Source organism: Ammospiza nelsoni, chromosome 4 (assembly GCF_027579445.1).
Source record: "Ammospiza nelsoni isolate bAmmNel1 chromosome 4, bAmmNel1.pri, whole genome shotgun sequence".
Classification (NCBI taxonomy): Eukaryota; Metazoa; Chordata; class Aves; order Passeriformes; family Passerellidae; genus Ammospiza; species Ammospiza nelsoni.
In genome coordinates, this window is record NC_080636.1 from 54,036,044 (window position 1) to 54,048,389 (window position 12,346).

Sequence of the window (12,346 nt, forward strand, 5' to 3'; positions counted from 1 at the left end):
TATCCATTTTAATTTTCAAAGCTTGCAATAGCATTATATCAGCCATTTTAATTAAAGAAACACCACACTCTTGAAGAAAGCAAGGGGAAAACTTTGTGGGCAGGGTTTTTTAATGAGAAATACCATAGTAACACACCACGTGAGAATTTATTCTGTTAACTATTACATATTGAGACAATTTTACATTAAATACTGACATTCACAAAGATGCATATAAAAAGGATTGCATTTGCTGTCATCCTTTTATCTTTTGAGTCACGACCATCAGCATATCCCCACTCCACACAGAACACCACGTCATTTCTCTCTGAATTAACCAACAACAGATTCACTGTACCCGATAGCACTTTAACTGTCACATGAAGGGGACAGTCCAACAGTGCTGACTTACTACTATAAATTATCAGTGTGCTGGCATGCAATTTACCAGCAGCTTTCTACAAGTGATCATGGCATGGACAAATTGGCTTCATATGTATTTCAGCAAAGACAAAGCAGCAGATAAAGAAAAGCACAAACAGGAGCTGTGTCAGAAAACTCCTGTGTCTGTACAGCACCTCACAGCAATGCAACACAGTGATATAACAAGATGTAATGAAACAGTGTGTGATGTTCCTGTGCTCTGCAACTTTATAATATTTACTACAAGGACAAGTGGCAGAGGAGAGCTGTAATCAATATTTAAGGAGAAGCTTTCTCTAAAGTAGAAATTCATGCAGAAACTATAAAGGGACAACACAGATAACACATTTCTGGATAATAACAGCATGTGTCAGGTTCAGTATGACACTAAAAGCCAGACAGGTGAGAAATAATGCCATAAGCATCCTGTAGTAAGGCACTCAAAACACCGTGTTAAAAGTACCAGAGACCCTAAATCCCATCGTATCCTGGCCTGCTAACCCTGAATATTAACGTGTGGGAAGAAGATGACCCAAGATCCCAGGTATGCATTGACTTACAGACATGTAATCATCACTTTTGTATTGGCAGGTAAAAGACCGTGCTGGCACAAAATAATCAAGAAAGGACATATTCCATGAAAACAGTGAAGAAATTATCATATTCCCAAAACTGGGAAGCAGTGCATGTATGGTGTGCACAGGAAAGCTTCAGTGGAAACATTACTTTCCTTTCCAGTAAGTGAATGCTGCCATGGGGGAGGTAAAAATGCTCTAATTGGAAGTTCCCCATCCCAGCATTAGGAAAACTTTCTCCCCCTCCTTCACATGCCTACGAACAAGGGACTACGAGAGAGAGCCAAGACAGCGCCTCTCTAAAAACAAAATGTTTACAAAGAAGAGAGGAAGCTGTCCGACCTGGTTCTCCCCAGCACAGACACAGTGCTGTCACAGCAGCACTCTCGGGCAGTGACAAGGCTCTAGTTGTGCTCAGAGTTCTAAAGCCATTTCTTAAAACATGATGCAATACATAATAGTGAAATCTGATGTGCACCTCCATGGCACTTGGCTAACAGTACCACACTGCCCCCTTATGTGTAAATACAGGGCTAGATTGAGTAGGTTTAGGGATAAATATTTGCTTCTGAAACATTCAAAGGTACCAAAACTTGAAATGCCATCTTTTCCATGGACTAAGCATTGCATTTGGGCTCCCTGGCAAACAACTCTCCGCCAAGAGGTTTCAGCATGTTGTTTGCTATGCCACATTCCACAGCTGTGTTTATTTCTACAGCCTTATCCACAGATCTCTGCTGAAATTAGTGGTGGTGAGAAGAACAAGTATTTCCCAGGGATACTTCATAAGAGATGAGCTTTCTTGTGTGCTTCTAGGTGGCTTACAGAGGTGGCTGAGAATTTCTTCAGTGTTTCTTACTAGTCTCTCACAAATGTTGTAATATACTCCTTTAAAACTATTATCATGAGAAATTAGGAGTCAGAAAGGCAAAAGACAAAAAGACTTTTTGCTCTTTAAAGCAGTTCATAGTTGTGTTCATCCCTACTTTGGTATCGTTTTAGGCCTTTTTATTAGGAAAACAAAATCCAGCCCAGTCCTAACTAGACATTTTTCAGCAGCAGCAACATCTTTCTGTTGTAGGCCAAAGACTCAGATCATACTACAGTTTCGCTAAGGAGAGCATCTGAAAAGCAAGCAGAACATCAACCTCCACCTTCAGAAGTGCACATACAGCCGTCAGCTTATCTTTCTTGCTTTATTTTCACTTAAATAGACAAATGTGTTTCATCATGGTTTGGATATTTGTCTGCTGCACTGACAGAAGCACTGATAGGTCTGCCTGAGAATTGAGGGAATGGAGAGCTGCTTTATTTAAGCTGTGGGGAGAAATGCAGGTTTTGGTTTTATTCAAATTTGCTTCCAATCTTTTAACTATTTAAACATCACTGAAGATAAATGTTTCATGGCTAATAAAAGGTGTCAGCTGTGAGTGACCTGTTGTCAGAAGCCCAACGCATGCACACAGAGGACAGAATAGAACATCACACACACACGATATGAGCACCTGAAATGGCCCCAGCAGCGCTGAGTGCTGGCTGACTTGCACAAAAGCACGTCCTGGGACCACAGGTGAGCAAGTTTAGGAGTACTGTCCTGCACTACAAGCAGCTGCTATCAGATGCATGGCAAGGCAATCACACGTATCCAGTTGGAGGGAAACTCTCCCAAGGAAGAACAGATTGGAATGTGCTGTTTAAGAGATGATTGCTTTGCTGCTCAAAAACCACACCCCCTGAAGGTCAGATCTACCACTATCACTCATCTGCACTGCAGAAGTCACCACAGCTTAGACTAATTCCTGTAATAAAGACAAGAGTGAGGTGTGCTCATTGAATTACATCATTCTAGAAGCGATAAAAATATACTAAGCCAACCTCAAAGTTTAAAGATTTCACAGTCACCTCCAGTGTTAACACAGTTTTTGACACTGTGGTCAAACTGCATGAGATTTATAGACTGTCAGTTCTCTACAATTTAGTTCTCAAAAGCTCTGGCATCCTGCTATTGACCTACCTGGGAGTAAACTCTGAAGCCAAGTGTAACAATTTACACTTGGGAGAAGACTAATATATGTAGCACTCAAAATTTTAATCCAGCAACAAATCCCTCTGTTAGTCAGTCCCAGTTAGTCCACTACTGTAAATGCTTCTCTAGGTCTGATCTTATATGAAAGTAAAATTTCAAAGTGCACACCGAATGAACCAGAGGATGAATCTCAGAACCTGCAGCGTAAACGTTACAACAGAAAAGATGAAACTCTGGTGGATCAATTTAAAACTCTGGTAAGTCTGACCTATTTCTCTCTCTATGTAGGAGTATAAAATGGATGCTTTACAAGCCCAAACAAACCACAAACCATCTTGGGCATACAGCACTAATAACAGCTCTGTCTAGAGCAGTGAGCCCAAGATCATCCCTACATAGAACCATTCCAATTCCTAAATCTGTGTCCCACAGTGTCTATGGCAGCATTTCTTCAGAGTAATGAGCCAAATTCAACATATTATCGTACTGTACTCTACCAGCAGATCCACATGGCAGCAGCCCAAGCAATTTTGCCAGATTCCCCTTAATCTGCAACAACAGTGTTGGACTCTAGATCCTGAGCTCTTACGAGAACTGATTTTAGATACTGAGAAAACCCACGGCTGGGAGGATTCACCTTGGCCTATTCCACAAGTTTATGACTAGATGTATAGCTGCACATGGAAATGTAGATTAGATTCTGCTGCTACAAGAGAATACTGATTGTTCGTTCTGGTCTCAAGCAGAACTAATTAATGAATTTCAGTATGTTTGCCAGGAATTACTTGAGGAAAAGACCCAGACATCAGGTCATCTCTGTCTGCTTTGTTTCACTGGGGTAATTAAAATTTCCTCTAAAAATCAGTGGGAAGCAAACAGCAAGGACAGAGTGGGGTGAAAAAGAGGGGAGAAAAAACTGGAGGTTTAGTAATAGAACTAATGAAGATAAACTTATAAGAAATCAGTGAGATTTCTTATAAGAAAGCAGTGCCATGGTTTTGTTTCAAGAAAAAACCCCTATCACTCTCATAACACCAAGCATCCAGAACATGCATCTCTATCCTTGGAATACACAAAGGCAAACCAGAGCACCAAAAGTCACTGTGCAATGCAAAGGAAGCTAGGGCAAGCAAGGTTATTCAAAATTCTTTGGAATTCCCCAAGTGGGATAGGCTTCACTACTACATTAATATGTTGTGGAGAAGAGTATTTCTCACTATAAGAACAACATACATTTCTATTTGGGCAATTCCCCTACAATTCCAATTTGATTTGCCATTGTTAAATGAAAGATACAAACACAGACACTTCCACTAATGTTCATTGAATAATATAAAACATCTAGCCATGACATATGTACTGCTCTCCCCTTACACATTTTATCCCTAAGGTACTCCTTGCATTTCCATGACAACTGGCTATCATATATGCTGATCAAAGAATATTTTATACAGTAGCAGTTAATGGGATAGTGCAAGGGGAGCTTATCACCATGGTCTTTCCTTGACTTAGCTTCGTTTCAATGTAAGGCAAGCCCAATTCAGGTTAAACCCAGCAATCTGCACAAAACCAAAAATCATATATTTTTATTAGAGACAAAAAACACTAAAAAAATGGCAACAGTCTTTGTGGCTCACAGTTGTGCTCTTCCTCAGAATAATTTTCAACATTTTTTTCCTCTTAGGATAATGAAGACAGTGGCCATACCCTGCTTTTTGCCATTTTCTGAAACCAAAGCAGTCTTTTATGTCCAATTACAATTTTACTGTAGATATAAGAATTTCAGAAATTGCAAGGTGAAAACAAGCATCCTAAAACACTACTACAATAGTTCAGCCACTAATTATAACCACTAACCACTAATTGCACACTAATTGTAATCCATTTTTTAACAGCAAAAACCACATTCAATAAAATGAAAAGTTCTAGGGTTTTTATTCCCTATTTGAAGGGATTACAGAAGCTAATTGGAGTTATTAAAAGTTTAATCATAATAGAAGTTACAAAATATCAATTTCTAGAGTGCAAGGACAAAAGTTTTATTTCAAAACTGATTTCTGCACCAATTCTAATAATTTTATACAACTTCCAGAGTACTGAAATCTTTTTTAAAAATATCCTTTGTTATTGTAGTTTCTTACTAGTTCATAGCTTTACTTTTCTATGGACAATGTTAGGTCAATATGTTACATTCCTGGTTTTAGTCAAAATATCTATTTCTTTTTCATGTTCACAAACACAATTCAACAAAGGAATTCTTGATATCGAAACAGAATATGTGTTCAGTGTAAAAAATGTGATTACAGTTGATTACTTCTAAAATTCATATTCAATATTTTTTAAAAGTTTACAAAATTCTCCAAGAAAAATTACCAACAACTTCATCAGAATTCTTAAATAACTTACCTCGCAAATGTTACCATCATGTCCACTCCAATACAGATGTGCCTGCCTCAAATTAGTTATCCTGTCTTTTGCACTTCAACACTTGCATACTGTGAAGTTTGATTTGCTGTGCACTGCTTTCTGAGAGAGTGCACAAGATGCAGATTTTCTGAGGCTATGGAGGCTTGGATTCAGCTACAAACCACAAAGTACATTTATATACTATTCACAACCATTGTATTGGTGGGTGGGGGGCAGAATCAGATCTAGTGCTGAAAACTACCTGTGGCTCAGTCTCTAGAGGGCCACCAACCAGAGCCCATCAATAATGCCCTTGTTGCTGCCTGGCACACACTGTTGAATTGCAGTGCAACAGTGGATGCAGCCTGGAAAGGAACCAGGTATAAGTCAAAACAAGAAACAGGAATCATCCCTGGCTGTGAGCCAAACCACAAAGCTCTCTAAATAAATAAATTAAAATTGAATCCATCCAAGGCAGTCTTTTCTTCATTGCAGAGATATCATTTGCTGAGCCCATCTACCTGGCAGCTGGACCACCCCTAACTAAATGAAAAATTGCTTATAGGGATTTGTGGACACTCTGAGCCTCAATCTCCTTCTGACTGGAGTATCTGCTATCTCCTCTTCTTATACAAAAACAACTAGAGATCTATACAATCTGTAAACTACAAGAGTGACAAAGAACCCAGGAAGTTTCAGACAGACCTGATGTATCAGTAGACTCTAATAATTAGTCACTCATCTGCCCTGATTGCCTTGAACTGCATAGTTCAAGTTTTGGGATGAAAGGAAGAACCTAAAAGGCCTGCAAACACAACATTACAGTCTACAGGACAGCTGCAAAGGAGGGAAAAAAAAAAAAAGAAAACCATACCAAGGTTAAGAACGCACGTCCTTTGATGGCTGGCAAATTCTGAGTTTGTTGAGTCAGCCTTTCTAAAAGTAGCACTCCTGATACAAAGACTGCAGCTCTACCATATCACATCACACTCCACCTTTAACAATTAATGAGAAGAACACTCCTGATGCAGCCCATTCACTGCTATCAACCACTCCACTTCAGCCATCGAGGGCAATGAGAGAGTTAACCACATACCAGGCTGGGAATACCTCCACATTTGCCCACTGCACCAGCAGGAACAGCAGTTTCACCTTCTCTTCTGTGCTCACCTACTCTAACTCACATCAAGGAGAGTATTCTAAAAAGGTTACCTTTCCCTGTTACACACAATAGCTATGTATATCTTGTTTAGATACAGGAACTACTTAAAATAGCAGAGAAATGCCTCAAAAATTAAAAGATTGAATAGTCAATCTAATTACCTTGATTTCTAAAACATTACACACTTCTCAAAAGAAAATAATGTAGAAGCAGAATGTCTGCATATATTTTCTTTTACAAAGAGTGTGAGAAGTCCTAAGAAGATGAAAGATGGCACTTGGAAACCTAAGTCAAGACCCAGCAAAAACAACAACTATGGCCAAACACAGCACAGGTATCTCCCCTTCATTTGCAATAAATATATATATGTAAAAACATATATATACATGTGCATATACACACAAGACCACCATTCCGTATCTATATATATACATCTATTTTACTGCAGATTTTATGAACAGATAATTGAGTATAAAAACCCACATTTTACACCCTACCACACTGTCACCAAGCGAATCATCAGATTGAAATTACAAGATCTTCAAGATTATTGCAAATGACATGGTTCCAACTGCAGCCAACCTTGCAGCCTCACCAGCATTTTCTTTTTCACAGATATCCTTGCTGCCATTACAAGGATTTATACCATCATTGCTTTTTCAAGTATTTTTTGCTCACTTTTTTTGTTAAAATACATTTTTTACCTTGCATTATGACTATAGGCTCTTTGGAGATAAAGAACATGCTGTTCCACTGTATGTCTAATGAAATATTGATGCTTTATTAGTGCAAGAAGCATGCACTTGAAAATATTGGAAATAAAAGTATTATCAGCTGACTGCCACGTATTTTCAATACAAAAATATTTAATGGTTTGAAATATACTAGCCCTTCTGGTAAGGCAAAAGCTTTCTAGAATTCCAAAGAGTACATGCAAAACACATTATGTCACACAGTTTCTGCATAAGAATTTACTTTTTAAACTTTTCAGAAGCACAACAACTTTTCCCCCCTTCAAGTCCCTTGCAATATTTTACAGAATATTTTCTTTTACTAACAAGATTTTATTTAGGAACATCCATTTTGGCAGTCTCCATAAGGACTTCTCCCTTGCTGCCTCCTCTAGAACATGCAAGCACAGCACCCTGACCATCAAGACTGAAGCAAATATTAGTCACTTGAATTCCACTCCTTCTTCATCCTTTCTCTTTACTTACTTAGGAACATTGCTTGTGGGCACCACAAGATGACATCTCCATCACTTTGAAATTTTGTATGAAGTCAAGGAAGGTTCCCCCAAATTAACTGTAAATAAGGTAGGCAAATCAACAAGTCAGAAATCTATATAACTATTTCTATGCACCATGTGTTTGTAGTACAGCATCTCAGCAGGTCTCTTCGACCCCTGAGATCATGACTTTTGTTTTGATTTTCTTTATTAATATAATATGATTTCTCACAGTGCATGTTCTGTTTCTTTTGGACCAGTCTAGCAGCATACCAATCCAAGTATTGATCCAGACTGCCTCTAATATCATCAACTGCAGTCACAAACGTGAGTAGAGACTTGATATTCAGTCTTCTTACTATGCATAGACCACATTTAGAAAACTGGAGTCTTTTAAACAACAACAACAAAAAAAAAAAATTTGCAGTCCATTAACCACCACATGTATGTGTCCTACATGGAAGGGCTTTATGCTCTCTACAGGGCAGAGAAAGGATTTAAAGAGTTTGCTCACTCTGCAGTGGAACAAAAGAGCTGCTCTGACTCCTACTAGAACTTCTTTGTTGTGTCTGTTGCCCTTTCTGCTTGAGACTCAGCCAATGATTAAGACATGTAATTAGAATTAAGTTCACGAACAGTTTCAATGACACTTCTGATTAGTTACATGCTTCAAGTTCGGCACGTGCTGAATACCCTCCTGAATGCCTTCACGTGTTTTCACAAACTCTGTGCTAATGGAGATATTTTCATGTCATTTTTCCCCCCTCCAAGTCCAACGTTTGTTGACTTGAGAAACATTCACCTTGTGGAGGTTTCAAATTGCTGCACCACAGCGAACCACCATAATTACACTGCATTGCTTCTTGGTCCTGCTTTGCAGCCAAAGGCAACGCAACAGGAAAGCTGAAACAAACCCTCTTCAGTAACTCTTATGTGTCCTTTCAAAAGATCTGCTCTCTTGCCAAAAAACAGTATTAAGTTTATGTGGTGGTGTGGCATTCCACCCTGAAAAGCATTTACCTGCAACAGAGCTGCGGGATTGCCAAGGGGACACTGTGCTGCTTCATGCTCTAAAACAAACCAAGTTCACCCGCTTCCATTCCTTCTGTCTCACGAATATTGCATGCATTATGCACTGTAATACGTTTTAAGACAAGATTTTTCAAGGATTACTACATGAAGTTGATGTTGGCTTAAGAGCTCAGGAGTATTAAATTCTTCTCTTCCCTTTCTAGTTTAAAAAAGAAATCATGAAAGCGCCCAAAGTATGAAGAAAAAAAAAAGCATTTCATTAAAAAGATTCCCCTTAAAACTATTTTCAACATATCAAAGCTAAGCCATAGACATTTTGTCTAAAATACGTAAAATCTTTCCCCTTTATAGAAAGATTGATAGAGAAACGGTATCTGCCTTATATATAGGAAATACTGAGCTTTTCAGCTTGAGTGTCTTTGAGATAATTTTGCCCATAGGTTGTTTGAATTTGAGAAAAAGGTATCTTTTACAAAGCCTATTCCCTTTCCTCAGATTCTGGTCTTCCAGTCTCCACAAGGAGCTTCTAGATGTAGCCCCTCGCTTTTTTCCTTCTAATTTTCTTTCATTGTAATCTTAATCTTCTTTCTGTTTTTATAATCTTGCTATTTGTACTCACTATTCTTTCCTCCCCCATATGCTGGTTTAAATATTCCAGTCCCACTGAGATTTTTATTCCAACCTCCTCCCTCATCTTTTTTTCATTTTTTAGGCTTTTTTTTTATCCTGGTGCCTTTTTTTCCCTTCTTAAAATAATATTCAGGGAATTGAGAAACCAAAATGGTTCACATTAGCACTGAGGCATCTCTAAATGGCAAATAAACAAGCTCTTTGAATAGTGACATTCACTCCAACAACATACTCTACAAACACTATAACAAACAGCAAGATAAATGTGCATGCTCCTCATGCTGCCGTAGCATGATGGACCAACCTTCTTCCTCACCACAAGTCAGAGAAAAGACCAGAAGAGCCAAAATGTCCAAAATTTCCAATCTGTTAAGCCCATGGGAAGAAAAACTAATTGAAACCCTTGAAACTCATTTGGAGGAGGCAAAGAAGAGAAATCAAAACCTTTTCTTTGGGCCAAGTTGACTAAGACTTGTTATTAGAAGATTACCTAAAGGCCAAGATTGCTCCAGGCAGTGTACAAGCACAGCTGGAGTCAGCTCCTGAGCTTGGTACCTCAAAGCAAAATAAACAAAATTATGAGACACAAACATGAATTCCTTGATGCTTCTTTAGTGAAGGGAAAAATACAGGACACAAAATCTGGCTATCCTTCCCCCATCTGGCTGTCCTTTCCCTATAGCAATAGGACAGAAGCAAAGCAAGACATTTTATGGGTCTAATTATCCTCTGGATTGTCCTTGCTTCCACAGCAGGTGGTTCTGACAGTCCTGAATAAAATATCTCAGCTGGGGTCTAGAGTTTGTCTTTTTTCTTTCAAAGCAGAGATCTGCTTGTGCAGCTCACCCTCTAAGTGGGCACTGTGAAATACTCAACCTGAGAGAGACCTGCCTAGAACTGACAAAAGCTAAACAATTCCCTTCCTGATGCTCCTCTATCCCTTCCTACTCTTAATCATTGTGCCATTCTAATGGCATTTAAGCAACACATCAGGCTGTATGGTCTGGCTTCAGTGTTCCAATCTCAGCATTTTGCAAAACATCCCCTCCTCAACACACAGTAATTGGTTCACAGCCACAAATTGTAGGTACATATGCAGCCTGTAAACAAGATGGAAGTGGCGCTGACTGGTTTCTAGCCAGGAGGATGTACATATCAAAAAAGCTTAACAAAAAAAATAACCCCAAAAATAAACAACAATACCAGCTTATTCACTAAGCATGATACTCTTATCTTAGGGAAAGTCATTGTGTTCAGGTTTCCACACATTCATTGCACAGAAATTCTCTAATTAGAACAAAAAGTGATGATACTGGAATAACTGCACCAGGATTTCAATGCCAGTAACCCAATTATGTGTCCTAAAAATGAACAGTGATTCTCGTTCAAAAAAGCTATCCACAAAACACATAATGGGAATTGATGGAATTTAAAAATATTTGAGGAATCCTAACCATTTTTTACTGTTCTGCCTACTAGGTTTCTGTATTTATATCAGAAGTGCCGATGGCTCCTGCTCCTACAGTTGGAAAGTTTGTTGGTCCTTTCCTTGGCTACAGGGGAAAAGAAATGCCTCTCTGCTGAGTACCAGAGCTGGAAATTACATATGTACAGTGTGAAGGGTCAGTGCACCTCCATCTTGACTCCATCACTTTCCTACAATTGCAAACTTTGCTCCCATCAGCTGAAGCCACTAAAAATTAGCAGAGTTGGAGTAGTGGCTGAACAAAATACTAAAATATTTTAACCCACAACCAGTGACATTTCCTAGGACTTCACCAGGGGTATAAATAAAAATATCTAATGCAAGACTCTCAGAAAGTCTTAAATGCATATAAATTTAAAATAACAACATAAAATGAACGTTAGACTGGCAATGACCTTGCTTGCCTTTAAAAGCAGGTCCTTGGTCTGCCTTAAACGAAGAAATGTCACTTGTAAAAGCAGCATACTCAGTCTGACTATAAAATTTTTGTGCTTCAATGCTTCAACACACCTCTGCCTTTGTTATAAGCACACAGAGGTCACACATGGGGCTGCCTCCCATTTTGGAAGCAGGTCTGGAATGGGAGAGGCTGCTGCAGGCAGACCACTGATGATAAGTTCACTGTTAGAATTGGCAGTGAAATGACAGAAATCCCTTAAAAAAATTATACCCTTCTAGTTCTAAAGAAGGCATAAAACCAAGAAATTATGGAAAATGAGGCAGTATTATACTGATGTACTTTCCATTCCTCGCTTCTCCACATTTGCAGAGGAGCAAGAAAGGCCACTAATGTCTCAAATGTAAAACTGATGTCCAATTTTAAGAGACATGTGACTGAGCTGGCATGAGAATAGGATGGTGCTAATCTGTGGTGATTTGAATAAACACAACTCAACCTCCACATGTTATTAAAACATCCTGGCTCTGCTTGCTCTCTCTCGACTTTCTTTAATTTGTGTGGTCGCCTCAATAGCTTTAAAATCATGAGCTCAACTGCAAGGTTTACTTTCATTTCTAAGATCCAAAATTAATACCATGGCTTACAGCTCTTGGAATATTTATTGCTTAGAACTTGAGCCACATGTGCAGCCCAGTATTTTTCCAACAGAACAATGCCATATCTGCTCAGTGTGCGTGTGAGGACAGCATTACACCCTAAGTCAACTAAGCCAACAAAACCCACCATGTGGTCACAGCTATGCCAACAGCAGCTTTGCCCAGCCTGCATCAATCAGGGAGGGAGCATAATTACATTGTCAGAAAAGCCTGAAACATACATTATTTAGAGTAGATAACACTTGACTTAAATAGCCAATTTCAACACTGTTAACCTTTAAAGGAAATAACAATTTCAGTGCTCCAAGTACTTAAGAAAGGAGAGAGGAAAAAGCACATCTTG

The 12,346-nt window shown here is 38.8% G+C and overlaps 1 protein-coding gene across 1 annotated transcript in view; it reads right to left on the bottom strand.

Moving 5' to 3' along the window:
- The window catches only part of ARHGAP10 (Rho GTPase activating protein 10), a 139,614-nt gene that overhangs the window by 36,401 nt on the left and 90,867 nt on the right, over positions 1-12,346 (bottom strand). The window lies entirely within an intron of this gene.